The following is a 22,595-nucleotide window of genomic DNA, read 5'->3' on the forward strand; positions in this document are numbered from 1 at the left end:
CTTGCCACACATGCTAGTGTAACCAAATTAAGCAAATATTTACTTTGCTAAAGGTTATTAAGTCCTAAGAGGAAAAAGAAAGCAAGTTAGGGTAGAAGTATTACGGGAATCATTGCACTTTTTTAAGATATAGTGGCTAGGAAAGATCTCTATGAGAAGATTACATCTGGGTCAAGACTTAGAGAAATGAGAGTGTAGACCACAAAGGAACAACTCAGGACAGTAGCACACTTTGGGGTTCCAAGGAACACACTTTGGTAAGCACTGCTCTGGTGGCCAGACCAACGGCCTGCACTTCATGACTATGGCCCTTTGAAAGAAGTAGAGCGTGCTTCAGTCCAGCAAAAAGGAGAGGGACTTAGTCGGCCCTGATTCTGAACATGCACTTGTAAGTTAGGAGTTCAGGACATGCTACTCTCAAATATGGCATCTTGGCATATTAAATATCTTAAGCTGAAGAATTTTCCTTTTTTTAAAAATGGCAGGAGCAAAACCCCCGACCCTTTGCCCTTCTTCTCTAAAAGCAGGGGATAAATCTTCTCATGTGAAAGGTACCCTACCTGAAGCTGGAGGAAGGGAGATCTTCTTCTCACCAAAGATGGGAGACCCAGGACTGAGAAATCGTCACAGACCTTGCTAAACTCACTCTTACCTTCCCGGTTACTTCTTCAGCATGTAATATCCCTAAGCCAAATGCTCTGTCTTGTCAATTTTTTTACAAATTTATTTTCTACTTATCTGAAAGATATAAAAGCTTCCTGCTTGGGGTGCCTGGGTGGCACAGTTGGTTAAGCATCTGACTCTAGGTTTCAGCTCAGGTCCTGATGTCAGGATCCTGAGATCGAGCTCCATATTGGGCTCTGTGCACAGTGTGGAGTCTGCTTGATTCTCTCTCTCCCTTCCTCCTACTGCACCTCCTGCTCATGCTCTCTCTCTCTCTTTCTCTCTCACAAAAAAAAAAAGAAAGAAAGAAAGAAAGAAAGAAAGAAAGAAAGAAAGAAAGAAAAAAAAAAAAGAAAAAGTCTTAAAAAAAATAAAAGCTTCCTGCTCTGGCTTCTTTGGGTCTTCATTCTCTTGTGAAGCTTCTCGTTTGCATGCAAAAAGTCAAGGGAATGGATATGCTTTTTCTCTTGCTAGTCTTTCTTTGTCAGTTCCATTTTCAGACCCAACCAGGAGCCCTAAGAGAATTGAGGAAAACTTTTTCATCATCTCCATAAGCTACTTGCCATCTATTCGTTCCTCTTATCTGGGATCCCAGTTCAGGAAACCTAAGAAGAAAACCCAGGAAGCTTTCAGAAAACTGGCATCTTGAAAAAACCACTCTGTGAAGCCTGCTAATTCTGCAGACTCCTGGGCTCCCATTAGGGCTGTAATCAGAAAGGAACATTCGCTATGCAGAGGGCGAGTGCAGAGCTGGCAAGGCCGGCCCACTATAGGTCTCCCCCACGATCAGAAAGTAGAAGGGACCTATGAACCCTTTCATAAGCCAAAATGGCACAAAGTGAAGCAATTACCATTCTTTCCTAAGGAAAAGTTGTTGAGCGTTCCCAGACCCCCTCCAAAAATAACCTCTTGGGCTTTTTCTGATACCATAGGACACATCTTACTAATGGATGCACAAGATAAATTGAAATAAAGCCCAGATGCTCAGAGACAGAGTTCAAAGCTATTGTTGGCCTGGCACTGAGATGCTGGAGCATAGTTCCCTGGGAAGGGATGTGTGTGGGGGGGTGCCCCGCCGCTAGTAGGGGTGTCTGCTGGCTCTCTCAGGGCTCACTGCAAAACAAATACTGAATGCTGTTTTCTCGTTTTGCCTTTTTTTTTCATAAAAGCAAAAATCCTTTCCAGATTTCTCTTGGTTGCCCAAACCAGGTAACAATGTAGTTCTTTTGTAAATGCGAAGTGGTGTAACATGAGCTTTGAGAAGTGGGGGCTGCTGCACCGGCTGCATGGGGGGGGGGGGGGTTTCCAGCCCCCTGCTCCTGTCAGGAAATAGCAGCGTCCCCAGCTGTGGGAACAGGGGCAAGTTCAGCAGTCTCCGTGTCATCACAGGGCTATGGAGGAGATCTGCAGTGTCCCCAACAGCACAGAAGCACCAGGAGGTCATTGGTGACCCCCGAATGACAAAGCTGGTCTTAAGTCGGCCAAAGACTGCATTTGGACCACCTGAGGGTCAGTTAGATCCAGAGTGTTTGTTGCGGCTGGAGCTCTGCATACACCACATTGCCTGTGGAGAACAAGGAGCAGAGCGCTGGGCAGGGTTCCCAGGCAACACGTTCAGCCTGAATTTTACTTAACAAGTATCGGACTCAAATTGCTATGCTCAGCTTCATAGCCTCACTCCTTCCAGTGAAGCAAGAATAAAGGACTGACTGTGTCTCAGTTGCCCTGGGATATGTTCTTGCTGCTCAGAGATGAGGGAAGAGACTCAGAGGTAGGGAGCAAGAGACAGGCTTCTAATCCCAAACATGTCTAGCCAGGGACCTGTGGCAAGGGAGTAAATGCTCTGAGTTTCAGTATTTCCATCTGCAAAACGGGAAATCCTTTCTTCATCTAGTAGGAATTCTTCAAGGGTTGATCCAACCGTCTTGTTGAAAGTCACGATTATGTTACTTAAAATAGTGTTTTTTGGTGATCTGTCAAGTGAAGACACAAGATACCACCAGAGAGATATGTGAGAGGGAAAGAGATCTATGATACTCACAAGTCCTAGAAGAGAGAGGCGTGGCAGGCCACACAGGGAGGGGACCAGATGAGAGGAGGGCGCAGGGAATAGGCTCAACCAAATTTAGGTGGGGAACTGAGAGACTGAGCACCTGTGGGCAAGTACCTTTTTGGGGGGTCAGAGTGGAGTACACAAGCCAAAGGTTTGAGGAATTTCATTGGTGTGTTCCGATGTTGGTAGCTCACAATTAGAGGAGGACAAAAAGAGGAACTCGTGACAGGGACCAGCCATGCAGGACATCCCACTAGGGTAAAAACCATCATGCAAAAAATTTCCAGATCCTTCTGGCAAGACAAAAATTCTCTGGGGATTTACATGAATTTGCAAATTTGCAGCCACGTGGATGGAGCTAGAAGGTATGATACTAAGTGGCATCAGTCAATCAGAGAAAGACAAATACCATATGATCTCACTCCTGTGCAGAATTTAAGAAACAAAACAAGAGTGAAGAAAGAAAGAGAGAGGCCAGCCAAAAAACAGACTCTTAACTATATAGAACAAACCAGAAGGGGAGTGGGTAGTTGGGGGATAGGTGAAACAGGTGATGGGGATTAAGAGTGCACTTTCCTGATGAGCACTGAGTAATGCATAGAACTGTTAAATCACTAAATTGTACACACTGGAAACTAATATAACACTGTATCTTAACCATACTGGGATTAAAACAAAACTTAATGAACAATATGCAAATGAAAGGTCCTAGGACGCATTTAGGACCACCAGACAGCCAACATTTTTACCCTCCTCTCATTTTTTACCCTCTTTTCCATCCTGCTCATTGGATTCTCACTGGTAAATGTGTTTTCTCTAACTGCTTTCATTTAGAAACTACTTGCACACCAAATACAGATAAAAGGCATGTTTTAAAAATGGTTTTATATCAGATGTTTCTTTAAATTAAATAATATTTTTCCATGAAATCATATCTCTATGAGGTAGGAATCATGAAATGAAGTTGACATTTTTAGAGGAGAAACTGGGGGGGGGGGGCTGCTCAGAGAGGTAAGGAATCCACAGAGGTCACACAGCTAAAAAATGCCAAAGCCGTTCCCAGTCTGATTTCAATTCCGTGATCGAACTGAAAAGCTATACTAGTCAACTATTTTTTTTATAACAAATTATCCCAAAATGTAGCATTTTAAAATAACAAACACTGATGATCTCACTCAGCTTCTTGGTGTCAAGAATCAGGGAGAATCTCAGAGGAGTGTTTCAGATTGAAGTCTGTATTAAAGCTGTAGTGATGACGTTGCCTAGGGCTGCAGTCATCCCAGTACTTTGCTGGAATATAAGATCCAAATTTGCTCCCATGGATGTTGGCAGGAATCATGTAGGCCTGTCTATAGGACTGCTTACAGTATGACAGCTGGCTTCCCCCAAGTGAATGACCCGAGAGAGAATGCTCCCCAGATATATATCCTAGGAGGTATCTAACCCAACCTCAGAAGCAACACATCATCTCTTTTCCCATAAAATGCTATTGGTCACAGAGAACAACCCTAGGAGAATGTGGAGCGCACTGCCTAAGTGTGTTATCTTCCAGGGGACCAGGACTGTGGTGCGCCACCTTGGAGGCTGGATTGGATTGCCCAGCAGAGTTCAACGTTATCACTTGCAAAGGACTCAACAGCCCCTTGGCTGATGGTCTCCCTCCCAGCCACCCATCAGCATGGAGAAGGTAAGGGAAGGCTTTTCTAGGCATCTTCTCCTTGATAGAGCAATCAGGAACAAAGGGAAAGAGGAAAACGACATAAACCTATGCTATTTTTACATCCTTCACCAGTGCCTTGAAAACATTGGGCATGATATGCTGAGGGTAGTTCCCGCTTTTCAGGATAGGCACACACCCTTTTTTTGATGAGAAATGGAAAAGGGGAGGAATGGGGCTTACTTTTACAGTCTTTCTGGACACAGATTCCCTGTCAGCTTTAGTGCTATTTTTCTCACAACATGGCAGGACACAATCTAGCTCAGAAACTAAGAAAACCTGATGGGAAGAGAAGGGGAGAAATGAGCCATAAATGTTGGCTACACTTCCCAGCACCAACAGATGATAAACTCCTGCTGCTCCTTGCATAGAGCTGTGGCTACAGCTGCTCTTGCCCCCTTCTAAAAATAGCAATCAGAGTGGAGAGTATTTCTGCAATAGTAGAGTGTCACCTTCATTTTTAAAACATGAATAAGCTACACAGATGCAGCCTGTGGGGGCTAAAGCATCAGGCAAGAGAGACTCTGGGCAGAGGCAGGGGCAGAGTTAGTCAGGGGGTTCTGGAAAAGAGTTGGTTATTCATTCACTCTTTCAACTAATGTGTAGGTGGCCTTTATTATGAGATGGCTATTAAGTATTTGGGGGAATATTAAAATATAAGAGATGCAGGGCCTGCCTTCCAGAGGTAGAATATTATCAATTGATTCCCATAGATTTAATAGAAAGACATATCTTCAATCACTTACTCATTCACTGACCAGATATTACTGTGTCAGACATTGTACCGAACACTGGTGTGGCAAAGGTCGGTAAAATAAGTTGTCTGTTCTCCAGAGCCTATGGTATCCTGGAGGGTCAGGATTATGGTGGGTCTGGGATGATAAGGGAAGAAAGAAAAGAGGAAGTTCCCAATTCAGTTTAGGGGAGAGGATGGAGAAGTTTCTAAGGGGAAGTGGTACTGCAGCTGAGTCTCAGAGAGAGTTTAAATCATTCCTTACATGCATGTGATGTAATATGCATGTAATGCATAATGATTTGTGTAACTAACTTTCCATCTGTCTATCCAGTAAGGGGGTGTGGCTTAGAGGTTGCAGGCATGGGCTTGGGTTTGGATCCCAGTTCTGCCACTTTCTAGCTGTGGAACCCTAAGTAAGTGACTCTGGATGCCTGTTTCCTCATCCGTAAAATGGGGATACTATTAGAAATTACTCCTTAAGAAATTAAAAATAGAGCTTCCCTATGACCCTGCAATTGCACTACTGGGTATTTACCTCAAAGATACAGATGTAGTGAAAAGAAGGGCCATCTGTACCCCAATGTTCATAGCAGTAATGGCCACCATTGCCAAACTGTAGAAAGAACCAAGATGCCCTTCAATGGACGAATAGATAAGGAAGATGTGGTCCATATACACTCTGGAGTATTGTGCCTCCATCAGAAAGGATGAATACCCAACTTTTATGACAACATGGATGGGACTGAAAGAGATTATGCTGAGTGAAATAAGTCAAGCAGAGAGAGTCAATTATCATATAGTTTCACTTATTTGTGGAGCATAAGATATAACACGGAGGACATGGGGAGATGGAGAGGAGAAGGGAGTTGGAGGAAATTGGAGGGGGAATTTCATGAGAAACTGTGGACTCTGAAAAACAATCTGAAGGTTTTGAAGGGGTGGGGGGTGGGAAGTTGGATGAGCCTGGTAGTGGGTATTAAGGAGGGGCACGTACTGCATGGAGCACTGGGTGTGGTGCATAAACAATGAATTCTGGTACACTGAAAAGAAATTTTAAAAATTAAAAAAAAAAAGAAATTACTCCCTATGATCATTATGAGAATTAAATAAATGAGTTAAAGTCTGCAAAGAGCCCAAGAGAGTACCAAGTGCAAGTAAGTACTAAGAGTACCAAGCTCTATGTAGGTATCACTCACTTATTTCTAGCTACAGAGGAGATAGTAATAAACATTTTCCAACAGAATGCCTCCTGGTTATGTTTCTGGGTAGTAGGAACTAAAAGCAGGGCCCACGAAAGAGAAAGGCCAAGATGCTGGTTTTGAGAGAGGTCATAGAGATGAGGGGAGGAGTCTTTATGCTTATCCACTGGGAAAAGCCAGAGTTGCAAACTTTTGGGTAGGAAGCAGGGGCAAGAGCCAGGCTTCTTAGATCTTCACAGTTATCAGAGGCCTTGAGGTGGGAGCTGTTGTACTGATACCTTCATGGATGTTCTGGCTAACTTGACTGCAACATGGCAGGGGGTGGGGGACAGAGTGTTTGGGTCCATCTCCAGCAGCATCCTGCAGGGCAGAAGATGGCAGACAAGAACTTGGTCTGCTTTCAGACTCTTTGCTCTCATTGTGTCCCCCCCTTCTCCACTCGTTCCCTTTGGGAGGCCCAGAGACTGTACCTATTGGGGAAACTGAACCTGCAATCAACGTCGGACTTACATACAAGTAACTGTTCTACAAAGTGTCGAGTGGGAACCCTTATGTGTAGCCACAGGAAGAGGCATTTTGTCTACATTGTGGTACCATGTTTTATGCATATCATTCCATATTTAGCTTCAGACCAGCCTCCTGAGGAAGCTTGTATTATCATTCCTATTTTAAAATGAATGAAGAGTTATTCAGAGCAATTAATAACTTTCTTGATGTCACTATTAGCAGTTGGAAGAATTGCACTGTAAGCTTAGGTCTGTATGACTCTAAGGCAAGTGCTTGTAACTTCTGGGCTATGTGGTATCAGAACTAAGGGGTTGTAGAATTTCAGAGAAGAGTAGCGAGGGAAATGGTGAGGACTTCCCCGGCAACTGAGTATTTGGTGTGAATATCAAAAATGGGTAGTGTTTTACATGTGCAAAAGGTAGAACATGTCATTCTAGATGAAAAAATGCAAAGGGTATGAGGGTATGAGGGTTACGAACCTCCCAGGGATTTGGAGAGGAGGTCATTGGAGCTAACACATGGGAATGTGGCCACACACAATTTAGCTAGGGTCAAGTTCAACGAGGGTCATTTGTTCCCTCCACCTAATAAAAACGCAAGTTCTTCTTTATAGTGATTGGTTCGGAAGGGGAATGGAGAGAAAGCCTCTGTGTCCTACCATGAAACACACGCAAGTGACATTCTGTTCCAATAGTCTTTTGCCCATGGTTGTTGCTCAGTTTCTGGATCACTGTCTGAGGATGGTGGCATGACCTCTAGACACTGCAAGGGACTCAACCGTCTGGATTGGACTTGATGATGTGAAATGAGCAGAGCAGCAGCAGAAGAAAAACCTGAAAGGAGCTGAACCTTAGACCCAAGCTTGATGGATCCTGAAGCTGAGGTGTCTGACTATGCCAGGAAAGAGTCCCTTCCAGCTCGTCTGGGCAATCCTTACAATTCTCATGGTGATGCCAGTTTGGACACAACCATTCCACAGAGAGCTCCTGTGTTTTTGAATTAGGGTTCACAGAATTATCAAGTCTGGTATTTGTTTTTAATGATCTTGTTCTTTTCCCACACCATCCTTGACTAGAAATCACCCCCAGGCAGCTAGCATGTCATTTTCAGAGGTAACGTGAATCCAAAGCAAAAAAACTCTGACCTATTCACCAAGAGAGTAGATATGGTATCATTTAAAAAAAAAAAAAAAAAAACACAAAACAAAACAATGAAGCATTGCTTTTGTAAGTAACAGTTCAGATTCATACGCTAACTCTTAGCACTGAGCTGTTCCATGAATTTGGATAAAGTGCTCACCTTGCCCAAGCCTCTGTTTTCTTTCTTCTTTCTTTTTTTTCAAGATCTTATTTATTTATTTACTTGACACAGAGAGAGCAAGCGAGCACATAAGCAGGCAGAGCAGCAGGCAGAGAGAGAGAGGGAGAATCAGGCTCCCGATGAGTAGGGATCCTGAAGTGGGGCTGGATCCCAGGACCCTGGGATCATGACCTGAGCCGACTGAGCCACTCAGGTGTCCCAAGCCTCTGTTTTCTTAACCATAAAATGAAGTCAAGAAATTGTGCCTCACAGGATGGATGTGGACAGAAGTAAATAAGGTGCATAAAAACACACTGCTATTTTAGAGCCTCGAAGAGCTTTTGGATGGCATGAGAGATAATAGAGTCATTTAAGAATCTGAGGGAAACCTCAGGACCCCTAAGGGGTCCCCTTGGACACTACTTTCTACCTTCTCTGTTAGACCCCCTGAAAGTACAATAGAGTTTTCTTCCCAGGAACAAAGCAGAAGAGAGAAGAGTTTCAGGCACTGTTGGTGCTTGCTGTAGGCAAGGTCTCCAATCACTTTCATGTCCTCTCAGGCCTAGCAAATGTTAGGGGTGGTAACATCAAGGTGCATGTACATTTAGAAGAGGTGAACATCTAGGTTAGCAACAGCACAGACCCAAAATGTCTCCTTCTCCACTGCCCCCTCACATGTCTAGTTGCTACCTGTTTGTAGTTTTGTGGTCTTGAGAAAGTTATTTAAGCGCACAATGCCTTAGCTTTCTCCTCTGTCAATAGCGACATTAATAGCACCTCCCTCGTCATACTATGGTTGTGAAGAATACTTACGATACGACATATAAGCAGCATGTCTGGCACAGAATAAGCACTCAATGAACATTAGCTCCTGCTAACATGATAATTACTGTAGTATGTCGCAATCACCTCTTTCCTTCCCCTGGAGGTTATCAGCCCCACCAGACTGCGTGTTCCCCGCAGGTGGTGCAGGGCTGGGGGGTCTGCCATACAGTAGATGAAGAGTAAATGATCTAGAAAGGCCAGCCATCCCAGTGGACAGGAGCAGGCAGACGGCAGGACAGAACTGCTTGGAGGGGTAGAAAATGGAGCTGAGACTCAAAATGAGCTGAAGTCATTGCCATGTAAGGAGGAGTAGCCGGAGGTCTCCTCCGGGGCTGGGGCCCAGGCATCCTACAGGATGAGGCCAGCACCAACTGGGAACTCAAGGCAACAGCTACCGGAGGCCTTGAGCTGCGTGTTAGGAAGGAGGGAGTCTATCCCACGGGCGTCAGGGTTCGCCAAACTTCAGCCTGCATCACCTGCATGGTTTTTGCCAGATCTGAGCAACGCGGGATCTCTGACTTAACCTCTTAATAGTTCCCTTAAATTAACTTACCTTCTTTAAACTTGAAGAAACCTACAGTCAAAGAAAACCCTATTACTCTTGTCAGTAATAACCCATATCTTCTGCTGTAAATATAACGGTGAAACAAGTAAAGTAAAAACAACTTACTTTCATAAACCCCTACTGGATACTTTTGTCTGTGAAGGCTCAGAGCCTACTGTCTCTTGGCTAAAAAGGGAAATCAGTAGGTTTTCGAGGAGTGTGAAAACCATCAAGCACATATGGCCAACTTTTCACTTAGAAGGATGCAGAGGAAGCTGGGAAGGGAATGTGCTTGGTGCCAGGGAATCCGATGTCAGGTAATTCTGTCACTGTGGGTTTCTGAAAGCATCCTCCGAGCTCACAAGGGCAAAGGTCGCACATTAGGGAAACCATCTCAGGGTGATGGGAATAAGTTTTAATGGTTTTATGGAAGAAAAGGGACTCCTTTGGAACATCTTTCTGGCTATATGGGGGGGGGGGTGTGGATTTATAGGGTCTGAGATTCGAGGCTGGGAGTTCAGGTAGAAGCAAAGAACCACAGCCCAGATGACAGGTAGTGAAGGTCTGAGAGAAGAACATTGTAGGGTGGAGGGGCGGGGGGAGGGAGAAGCCACTGATGGAATATCCAGACAGTGCTTGCTGATTGACTGTCCAAAGAAAGAATCTGGGATGACCTCCCTGGGGTCAGCTTGGGCCAGAGGGAATATGACCGCACCAAATGGAAGAGAATTCTGCAAACACTGTCCCCACTGCTCTTTTTTGAACTTGTCCATCATCCTCTTCCAGGCTCCCAGGTGCTGCCATCTTACTTCTAGGAGCTCAGACCTTTGGGATGCCTCCAGTCAGAGCTGCGGAAGAGTTCATACTCCAAACCCATTAGACTGCCTACAATGATCCCAAGGTAGGGGACTAGATGAAGACAAAGCACTCTATAGCTTGTTCTCCCCATTCCACTACTATTATACAGTTGAGAACTGGAGAAAAGGAAAATCAAGCACGGGGGCAAAAAGAACTTCAAAATTCTCCCAGAGAGTCCTACAAATCCAGGTGTGGATTTCAGGATCTCACTAATTTTCTTTTTCCAATTGGTGACTAAGTGGGGTAGAGAAAATGAGAGGCTGACTGTATGCATTTACAGCTCTGATGATTTCATAGTGCTGCCAAAGGAACAGTTTCCTTGGTCCCAGGCTTCCTTATGGCACTGCTCAGACAAACATCTTTAATTGCTACCATGGAACTCCTGCCCCCTTTCCTCGAGGGGCCAGTGGTCTTCACATCAATTCGCTATATCCTAGAAATGAGGAATATCCATCTTACTTCTCCCTGATGCAAATGAAAATATCAGCTGGCAGTCACAGCAGAAAGTGGCTAATGAAACAGCTCACACTATGGTGTAAATGACTACGAATAAATTAACTGTCTAACATTTAGCAACACATTAATCCAGAGGTATAAATATCATATGTGAAATTTCAGATCCATGGGATTTTATTTTGAAGTAGCAAATACATCTTTTCCCTCCTGTGAACCTATCCTAAATCAACAGACACCAAGGCACTAAAGTTTCATTGATTGGGTAAAAGTGGTCTATAAAAGACACTCCCAAGAGTGTCACGAACAGTCTTACTTTCAAGTCCAGCCACAAAGTAAATTAAGTTCTGAAGCAAACACCTTCTGCTATTCTTAAGAATGATCACATCTATTTCAAAATGAAAACTTCTCCTTTGGTGATGCTTTAAATTGAAAAGACAGTAAAGGTAGTGGCAGAATGCATAAAAACCCTCTGTGGAGGACCAAAATATTTCCATGCAACTTTGTTAGTGGGTAGACTACTGACAGAATCTGATGTTTCATAGGTAGTTCAAACCTATTATCTAAACAGAAAAGTGGGAGGGAACACAGAAAAAAGTGATAAACATTCCAGAAATTACAGAGGCAAACTATGGAGTTCACTATTTTGAGAAAGTAGTGATTTCTGCTCCCCTCATTATAAATATGTCAATTTCCTTTAGTTGGACAGCCTTTGCATTTGTCCTTGTTGACAAATTTCCTATGTGAGACTACTTGAAAAGACTGAAGAAGTTGTTTGTAATTTGATTTAAAATACCTCTTTGACTCTGAGACGGGAGGTCAGTAGGTGTTGTAAATTGTGGGCATTCAGAAGCCACAAGGTCAGTGCCAGCCAACAGGTCTATTTCCTTTAACATTTAGGAGAGGAGCTAAAACATATAGCTGTATTATGGTCTGCTATGTCAGAGAATCAAAATTAAGGATATGGGCTAGAGAACAAACTCTTTCTTCATCAAGTCATGTTTTTCTGACCCAGAAGTGCCTTTTCTGACATAGTACTCGATTATTCAGTCAAATCATAGATTCCTAAGATAGAAAAGAGCTTAAATGTACAAATACTCCATGTTGCTATATCTAAAATAATGGTTTTCAACCCTAGATGCTCATCAGAATTCCCTTGTGAGCTTTTTAAAAAAATGCACATGGAGGAGCTCCACTCCTCAGCTACAAATCATATTCCATGGTCGCTGGGGCCTAGGCACCAGTATTTCTGGAAGCAACCCTCCTTCTCCTGGCCCCTGATGAATAGCCAGGGTTGGGAACCACTGACTTAGAAATCAGACTCACCCCTAGTGTTGAGATTGTGCTTCTCAGTGGTCAAATTCAAGGAATACTTCATTCATACATAAGGGGTTTCCTGTAAAATGAGTCCTGATACAGTATTTATTTGCTTTCCTCTTTCCATGTACAACATGGACTTTCCCTTTCCTCTGTAGTCAGGAAAAGAGAGTTTGAGCAAGAGTAAGATATGAGCTGAATGGGGAGAAGGGGTCAGAGGCATCATCCTCCCCACTACCATTCCTTAGAGAGAATCTTCTTCAAGGTTCTACCAACAACATCCAATGAAGCCAACTGGTATGGGGTATGAGTGAAGATTGGGGAACTAACCCACTAGACCCTGTGCCAACCCAGTGCAGCCTGGACTTTGCACCTTGTGGCTATCCCACCTTTGGCTTGGCTATTGTTGTATTTCTGCCTGGGAGTGAGCTACAAGGATCCCTTTCAGCCTACCCACCCTGAGGCATGTGTCAGCTGTAATAGTTACAAGAACCAAACACAAAGACAGTTGGTGACTATTATGCATGTAAATTAAAATGTATTCTCGGACTTAGGATATTAGGTTATCATTGGGTTATTTTATAGGCATCTGCAATATGTACTCCTCATTCTCAAAAATGATGATCTAGCCTTTAAACTTAATGAGTCAGTGAATAATTGTTGAACTTCTGTGCTTAACAACTTACCAGGCACTTTAAAAATATATATTTATTTATTTAAGAGCGAGAGAGAGCACCTGAGTGTGAGCAGGGGTGGGGGAAGAGGGAGAGGGAGAATCAGGCTCCCCACTAAGCAGGGAGCCTGATACAGGACTCCATCTCAGGACCCTGGAATCATGACCTGAGCCGAAGGCAGCTGTCTAGCTGACTGAGCCACCCAGGCACCCTTGTACGAGGCACTTTAGTGAACAGAGAATAAGACCTAAACTCTGTCCCCAGAGAGTGTCTATTTTGTGCATCTGTAAACAGTGAAAACATTGTGATTTGAAAAAGCAGTGGTCTCTGAGACTTTAGACACTGACCAAAAGAGAAAGTACACGTAGCAGAACAGCAAAGAATAAATTTGGACCCAAATGGGGAGATATCTGGAAGGGTCATGAGAATCCAGCAAAGAAAATTACACTTGGTAAAGACAGCCACAGTGGGGATTTGGTTCCTAGGAATGCTCTGATTGCACGGTGAGCAGTGGTACCCTCAGGAAAGGGGGTTATCTGGGAGAATGGAGGCAGGCTGGTGGTACACTGAAGCAGGGGTTGTAACATGATTTTGTGGCTATGGGATCCCATTGTGAATGGAAAAATGATAAGAATTGGGCTTTGGGAATGGAGAGCAAAGAAGAACGAGCAATGAAGGAGGTGTAAGATTTCTAGGGTAAATGAGTGTATGGCTACAGTCATCTTGGAACGGAACCAAAATTTGCTTTTAAAGACATCGGGTTTGAAGCCATTCTAGGACATCTAAATAAAACTCCCAGTTGGTAATGGAAGATAAGAGGTTAGACTCTGAGTAAGAGAGATTGGAATGATGGATCCTCTGACAGAGGACTTAGGAGGAAAAGGGAGCTCAGAGTTGCAGAATCTGAGAAACAACAGCCTCTAGAGAAGAGATCATCAGTAAGCTCTGTGTGTCAGAAATACGTTTGTGTAGTTATTTATATGTGCAAATGCCTCCTCCGTGGTTTTATTGAGGTTGAAATCTCAGACTTTTGCCCAAAACAACTCCATTTTATGCCATCAGTTTAAAATCTCCCACAAAGAATGAAATTCTTTTTGTATATTTCCCTGTGTTGACCAATTAACTCTAACAGAACATTTTGTCAGATAGAAAAAAATGTTTGCAGAAAAGGAGAGAGACAGTTACCTTTTAAAACTGACCTTTCATTTTTCATATTTTATTCATCCTTTTTTAACAGATAAGGTTAAACTCATTGTTATTTAAACCGTGTCACTAATTCAGTGAATTTGTGGGGAAAACCTTGAAACTTAATAGTACTGAAGATTTTAAGCATCTTATTTTAATGAACCTGTTATCACTTTTTCTCCAATTACCAATCAATCATGCTCCTTTTTATTCCCGACTGTGAAATATGGAGCAACGTAGGAGTATTTAGCAGAGAATTTGTACGTAATGGGATTCAACCAGGAAATCATACAGAATAATGATCATCATTTCCCTTTGGGACTCTGAGTGAATATAACTAACCTATCTGGGCCAATTCCACCTCATCTATAAAATGGGCCAGATGAGATCTGACTTGCTCATCTAATAGGTTTTCCATAAAGACTAAAAAAAAAAAAAAAAAAAAAAAAAGGAATAACCTATGAAAGAACTTTCTAACCCATAAAACCTTACAGGCATGAAAGTTACCACTGTTGGAAATCGTATGAGTACCCAGAAGAGTGGAGAAGAGTTCTCTATTAGCCTAATGTTGAGGCAGATAAAGGAGCATTTGGCTGGGCTATGAGCGATACAGAAGGCAGGTGCATTTGAGATTGTCTTAGTTTGGGTCCCTCCATGGAAGGAGGCATAAAGCAAAGGTTCTTATTAATGTTGTTTTTTTGGGAAGTTCTGTGAGGAAATGGGGAAGGAAGACAGGGAGGAGGTTCAGCAACAAAGGGTGCAAACCTAAGCAGGACACTGCTGTGGGCGGCACAGGGTCAGCCCCCAGGGACCCTCTGGAGGACTCTGTGCAGCACTCCTCTGAATTATCCAGTGACATGAGAAGCTTGTGTCCTTAGTCTCTAACTCCCATCCCCCACCTGGAGGGTTGCTCTTAGTGCCTTAATTCCTGACATTTCCAAGCTGTGACACGTAGGAGCAAAAGGAAGCAAGAATATGTCACCCCAAGATACACGTCTCAGACAAAGATTATTTTGAGCTGAAGGCAATTAATAAGTAGCAAAATCAGAAAAAGCTCCCTGTACCTCCCCGCCTTTTCTGCCTAAAGACAGGATATAAATTCAGTTTTATAGAAGATGGCACCAGAAGAATCTACAAACAAACCTTACTCCATTAGTTTCCTTCTATATGTTTACTTTACCACAATTTTGCCACCCTTGGAAGCCAAAGACCACTTACTTTCTTTGGTCCTGTCATTTTGGTATGAATTATTTTTATTTTAAGATTTTTATTTATTTATTTGACAGACAGAGATCACAAGTAGGCAGAAAGACAGGTGGGGGGGAGGGGAAGCAGGCTCCCTGCTGAGCAGAAAGTCCAAAGCAGGGCTCTATCCCAGGACCCTGAGATCATGACCTGAGCTGAAGACAGAGGCTTAACCCACTGAGCCACCCAGGTGCCCCTTGCTATGAATTTATTGTTCTTTGTTAAAGATGCCATATAACCCAGAGTTCTGAGGCACTTCTGTGTTACTCATCTCAGGGTGCTTCCGTGTATTACATATGTGGTACGCATGTTGGTAAACCTGTTTTTCTCTTGTTTATCTGTCTTTTGTGACAGGATCCTCACTGTAAGACCTTGACATGGATAGAGGAAAACCATTTCCTCCTCTCCAGAGCTAAGCACGCTCCCACTGGCTAAAGAGCACCTTTAGCTAGAGTTGCCAGAAGCCTTGGGCACGTACTGGAATATCTGTAGGTGACTTCCAGGGTGAAACAAGGTCATACAAGAGGGGCATCACACCTCTGCTTTGCAGCCAGTCCAACTTGGTTTTGAATCCTGGATCTGCTCCCCCTAAACTGTCTAGCACATCGCTCAACGTTCCTGACTTCAATTTCTCTAGCTGCAAACCAGGGACAGCACTAACTACCTTGCAGAATACTAAATCAGTTATGCATTCTTTTGATGGTATATCCAATCACCGATGTTATTCAAAAATAGTAAATGTCCTGGGAAAAAGCTCACATGATAGAATTAAAGGAATACAAGAAGTCACACTTACTTGCACGATGAGCCCATTTTTGTAAAGGACAAATATTTTATGCAGAAGGATAATCATTAGGACAAACGTACTAAAAGATTAAGAGTGCTTATCCTAATTTCTATTTCCCTATGTATGCTTTTCTTCATTTTTTAAAGTTTCTGTCAAGAGTTTCTATTACTCTATAATCAGAAAGAGGCAAATTTCACAGAACCCACTCTTCAGGACTCTTATGAAGATGATAGATGGTTGCACAAAAAAAAAGTGTTTATCGCAGTACATGACACAGAAATGTGCTCAATATATGACCATTCAAAAAGCAAGTAATACACATTACTAAGGAAATAAGAGCTTGCTTACCATGCAGCAGGCACTGTGCACAGCACTTTGTATTTATATCCCTTTTAATTCCCAAACCAGTCTTATGCCGTAGATACCAACCTCACCATAGCTGCGCAGATGTAGAATAATGAGAATTAGGAAGAATACAGAATCTTATTAAAGAGACATATTTCTATGTCCCCAAACCCTTCAGGATGGCTTGGACATTTTAAAATAAATCACTCAGAAAAAATAAAATAAAATAAAATTCACTTCCTTCCTTTCTTTTTTTTCTTTTTTTTAGTTCAGAGCCTGAACATAGTTTAAAGTTGAATGTCGAAGAGTAGCCCCTAGGTGACCCTGGTCCATGAGCAGACTGTTTGGCAGAAATCAAATGGACCTGCGGAGCTTCCAGCTTGGCCTATAGGGTAAGGTTTCTGAACATCTCTTGAAATGCAGTTATCTTTGCTAACAACAAAGGAGAGCTGGAGACAGCGTTTCAGCCGGCAAAGATCCTGTACCTCAGAGATTAGAAGAGACTGCTTCATGGACCGTTCTGTTGCAGGCCACAGAATCAAAACATGCCCGTTTGGAGTACCGCCTGAGAAAGAAAGAAAAGAAGATTTGCATTGGGCAGAACGGTGTTACTTCGCTTTATCTGTGTTGCTGACAGTAGAGATGAGGCTCTTTTCTTGTTTCTTTGTTATGTGTTGTTGGGTTCCATAGACAGAAGCATGTAGGGCTTAATTAAAATAGTTCAAATGGCCTTCGTCTGTCAAGCTGACAATTCCCCTCGAAATCCTCTTTGTTTTCCCCTTAGTGAATTTCATTATAAGAAAATCAAAGAGGGAAAACTCTGGAAACTGTTACCTCGAAAATAAACAGGGTGAAGAGAGTGGGGGAGGAAGCTATGGAGGAGGGACCAGTGGCAGCATGACTGGGGATAACAGCAAAGCCATTCTAATTTTCAGCTTAGCTCTTTTCAAATGACAGAGAGCTTCAGCCACTGCCTGTCAGAGGTGGAGGCCTTTGAAAATACACAGGAGAGCTCTAGGTCTATTTTCCCCCAGCTCTACTCAGACTCTGTTTCTTGTTGGCAGGAGGCAACCAGGGAAGGTGAGAACGGCCTCACCTACTGCTGTTTTGATTCCAGGTGGCAGGAAAGCTTGCAGCCCTTTGAACATGTGCTCCTGTTAATTTGGTGGAGGCTCCTGTGTGTGTGAGCAAAAGCCCTTGTGTCCCAGATAGAGGACAAGCCTTGGTGTCTAAGAGCTATGAATCCTGGGACTCCTTCTAGTGTGCTTTTATTCATGCATTGAATCCCTTGCAGCATTATGAAAGCTAAGTATAAAAACGGCCTGTTACCTTGATGTTAGCATCATTGCCAGCTTTGTTTTGTGATGCTTTCCTAGACTTTTCCTAGATTTTCTTCACCTTTTTAAAAAAATGTATATTCTCTTGTGTTTTCCTATGCATTATTGTGAACTGGCTTAAGTTGTTTTTAGAAGAAAGTATAAAGAATGTTCAAATTGTTTGTGGACCATAATGAGGGATCCACTCAGTACTTGGACAAAAGGTGGTCCTTGAGGAATGAAAACCATGCGGACACTGTATCCCAGGGAGTATGGTTGTAGATCATTTTTTCCCTCTGGAGAAGGAATGATCCAGCTAAAAGGGGTAACGTGGATAGAAAACTGGGTTCAAAGATCCCTATTTGACAGTCCATTATTGTTTCAGACAGAGTCCCTAGGCTTGGGGATGACAGGAATTCTGACCATCAGCCAGGGGTACCACTAGTGTGAGGCAGTGGTGCTTTTTCAGGCCTCTCCATGGCCCGAATAAAAAGCTTCACAAATATCCATTTCCTTTTGTGCTATATCAGTGCCAACCTGACACATTTCTGATGATTTTATTGAGCTCCAAGCACCCTGATGGGGGTACTATCGACAAAAAGAAAAAGCATACTGATTACTAGAACAAACTCTGTCTTACTAGAAACTTAACTCATTGGACTTCTGGCATTGAATCATTAGTCATGTGTCCATAGTTAAGACAAGTTTAACACCAAACACTGATCACACCAATGAACAAAGTTGACTTTCTCTATGTGTGTAGTTGGGTCCCAGACTGAGCTTATCAGTTCATCTAGGAAACTGAACCCTCTGGGGCTTTGAAGTGGCCAGGCCTCAGCATTGCTATGGTAATAGCTTCTGCTAGTATCTGTTTGATTGGGTTCCCACAAAATCCTGAGATAATGATTTGATTACAGTTTGTTTACTAGGGAGATAATTATGAGGAGCCCTGGAAAGATAGGAGGAATGAGTCAGATGTGGGAAGAAACCACTGTGGTCAACTGAGACTCAATCGCTTTGGGACAGTTTGTGAGATGGTGTCAAATACTTCAACTTCCCAGGAGAAGATTTATCCTTGATCACATCCAACATTGGCTAAGGATTGCTCCAGGGGGAATTAGCTCCCAAGGACACTGCTTCGGCTGAGTAGATTTCTTTGGCCAGGGAAAGCCTCAGCCATAGATATGGGGTTGCTGGCACGGGCGGTAGGGAGTCCTTGGGGTATGTGGAACAGTGGGCTCTGCTGAGATTTGGGTGTGGCAGTGTCAGTGTCTATGATACTCTTCCATAATACCAACAAATGGGACTGCACTTTTTCATTTCCTGCTTCCCCCTACTGCTGCCACCCAATGTATTTGCCATGTTCATTGATTTTGATTCTGAATTTTATAGAGACTTCTTAAGAGTGGTTCATGTTGGATCACTAAAGAACACTAATTGAGGGCTTATGGCACTAACAATGCTTTTTCAAAAAAAAAAAACAACACAAAGAAAAAGGTATTGCAACTATGATCATGGGAAATAACACAATTTTATTGACTTCGTTTCATTGATGTTATGGTTAGAATTGTTTTCATTTTGAGTCATATGTGGTCACTGGGGAGGCATGGTAACCGATCTCCGGCTTCTACTGGTATTAAGGCAGCCCTGAGGCTAAAGATGAGTCCAATCAGGACATAATTAATTTCCTAGCCCTAAGTATTCTGGAGCTGCCTCTCCAACAGCCAAGCAGCTGACTTTTCTAAGAATGGTCTCAGCATGGGGGTGCCTGGGTGGCTCAGTGGGTTAAAGCCTCTGCCTTCTGCTCAGGTCATGATCCCAGGGTCCTGGGATCGAGCCCCACGTTGGGCTCTCTGCTCAGCAGGGAGCCTACTTCCTCTTCTCTCTCTGTGTCAAATAAATAAATAAAATCTTAAAAAAAAAAAAAAAAAAAAAAGAATGGTCTCAGCATGTGGGAGTGAAACTGCAGCAGCAATGCATTTATTAGATGATCCTGCCCTTTTGGCCATGGTGATTGGACATGTGGTGCAAGATGTGTCAACCAGGCTGGCTCTCTGAGGAATTTGAAATTTCAAATGAAGATACACAGAGTAAGAGTGATTGGGCCTGAGTAACCTTAAGATGGTGGAACTTTGGGAAGTGAGTCCATGTGACCTTCTAGAATAAGATCCTGAGGGGCGCCTGAGTGGCTCAGTGGGTTAAAGCCTCTGCCTTTGGCTCAGGTCATGATCCCAGGGTTCTGGGATGGAGGCCCGCATTGGGCTCTCTGCTCAGCAGGGAGCCTGCTTCCTCCTCTCTCTCTGCCTGCCTCTCTGCCTACTTGTGATCTCTGTCTGTCAAATAAATAAATAAAATCTTTAAAAAAAAGTAGAATAAGATCCTGATTTTTTTCTTTCTGTTCCAAAGCCAAGGTCATTAACAAAGACTCCAGCAGTGGACATTCACTTGTTGCCTAGTTAACCTCTATCCCCTAATTCCCACTTTCTAACAGGGTACTGGTTTACATTAAGATGTCTGTCTTGTGACTAAGGTGATCCCACCCTCAATCAGATACAGACAGTGGTAAGTCTAACAAGGTCAGTTTGCTCCATTTCACTTATCACAATGACTGGTTCAGGTAACCCAGATCAAGTCATTCCCCAGGCCACAGGGATTAAATAATTGTTGGGCACATCACCCAATTTAGGCGGTTATACTTCAAATAAATCTGTATTGTTTCCTTGGGCTGGCCACCTACTGAAAAAATCTATAGTTAATATAGATAGGTAAACTGAGGACACAAAGTCATGGTGATAATGAGCCATGGTATTTTTTACAAAGTTCAAGGAGTACTTATATGTTAATGCTATAAGAGCTAAAGAAACACTTTGAAGAATCCAAAGAATGTTGCAGTCATCTGACTCAAGGGTGGTCTTCAAGAATTCTCCCCTTATGCTATTTTTGTGCCTTCATACAGTTTGTCCAACACTAAATAGAGCTGGCCTGGCAGCAAATAAGGTATCACAGAAACGATGGAATGTCACTGATGAGACTGGGTCATAGAAATCAATGTGGCTTCAATTTCCACTCACTTGCTCTTGGGGAAAACAGATGCCATGTCGTACGCAACTCATGAAGCTGAATGGACGGGCCAGTGTGGTGAGGAACTGAGGCCTCCTACTAATCACAGAATCACTCACATCTGTGTGAGAGAGCTATTTTGGAAATGGATTCTTTAGCCCCAGCTTTAAAGATGACAGCTCTGGCTGACATCTTTAGTGTATATTCGATTAGAGTCCCCAAGTCAGACAATTCAGTAATGCCATTCTTGAATTCCTGACCCAGAAATTATGTGAGATAATAAAGTTGTTTTAAGCTGCTACATTTGAGGATACATTTTTGTGCAGCAATAGATAACTAATACACATTATAAACCACCTGTATATACACACACTAATATAATATGCTATTTATATGTATATATAAACACACACATATCTCCCAAGTAGAAACACACTTTTCTGAAGAATGAAAACATTTCCTTACTTCTTTCACCCACCTGCCCATCCATTCATTTGTTCACTCATTTGTGGAGTGTTCACCATGAACCAGGACATGAGCTAGGCACCACAGATACACTGTCCCGGCACTCCAGGTGCTCCATCTGTAGCCTACAGATTTCCTAAAAATCCTTGGTTTTACCTCAGGTTTATCAGCTAACTGATCTCAATACTCATAGAAAACACCAATCTGATTGGAAACATTATTTGCACATTGAGCTAAAAGTCCAAGTAGAAAAGAAAAACAAAATTAAGACAGGCTCTCTAACCAACTGCACATGAACATACCATTTTGTCAAAAGCCGGTGAAGCTGTTTTGAAACTGATGTCCTACACTGACCTAATGGCATTAGGGAAAAGATAAGTCACAGCCACATATCCAGTGCTGAGTGTTTTGGTTGTTGTTGTGTTACAAGACTGCTCAGTTTTGACTGTACGTGTTCTCAGAACATGTCTCCAAAAAAGTTTGGTGATGACATTGCCAAGGCGACTGGGGATTGGAAAGGTCTAAGGATTTTTGTGAAGCTGACCATTCAGAACAGACAGGTCCAGATTGAAATGGTACCTTCTGCCTCTGCCCTGATTATCAAAGCCCTCAAGGAACCACCAAAAGACAGAAAGAAGCAGAAAAACATTAAGCACAGTGGAAATATCACTTTCGATGAGATCGTCAATATTGCCGACAGATGCGGCATCGATCTTTAGCCAGAGAACACTCTGGAACCATTAAAGAGATCCTGTGGGCTGCAATGTTGATGGCCGCCACCCTCATGACATCATAGATGACATTAACAGTGGTGCCGTGGAATGCCCAGGTAGTTAACTACAAAAGAAAATTATTTCAATAAAGGATCATTTGACATCTAGTGGGAAAAAAAATCCATAGAGGATACAGTTTATCTTGTGCAATGCTCAACCTGTCCTCTGTTCAGTGTCTAGTCCTCACAAACAGGCACTGAATACCTTTTATTTGGGTGGGAATGATGATCATAGTCATCAGACCCAAGTCCAATACTCCAAAAATTCAAGAGCATAGTCAGATGAGAGGATTTGGAGGCTCTGATGTTAACTTTTCCAGACAAATTTTCCCTCTCTGAATACAGTTAATGGTGAAACCATAAAAAAAAACTAATCTGTCTAGAAAATAAATCCCCCCCCCCCAATACCAATTTACAAACTTCTTTCATTCCCCACTTCAGGGAATGTAATACTAGAATTGAGCTGAAATATGTTGCATTTTCTGTCTAAACAGTGATTTGTTTTAGATGATACAAATGGCACGTAGCCATTTATGCATGGTCTTAGGTCATATGCGTAATTTGAAAAACATCAA

The 22,595-nt window shown here is 42.8% G+C and overlaps 1 pseudogene; it reads left to right on the forward strand.

The window, feature by feature from the left end:
- The first annotated feature begins 21,712 nt into the window (after positions 1-21,712).
- Positions 21,713-22,092, forward strand: LOC131825822 (large ribosomal subunit protein uL11-like; annotated as a pseudogene).
- The last annotated feature ends 503 nt before the right edge of the window (positions 22,093-22,595 follow it).

This window comes from Mustela lutreola, chromosome 2 (assembly GCF_030435805.1).
Source record: "Mustela lutreola isolate mMusLut2 chromosome 2, mMusLut2.pri, whole genome shotgun sequence".
Classification (NCBI taxonomy): Eukaryota; Metazoa; Chordata; class Mammalia; order Carnivora; family Mustelidae; genus Mustela; species Mustela lutreola.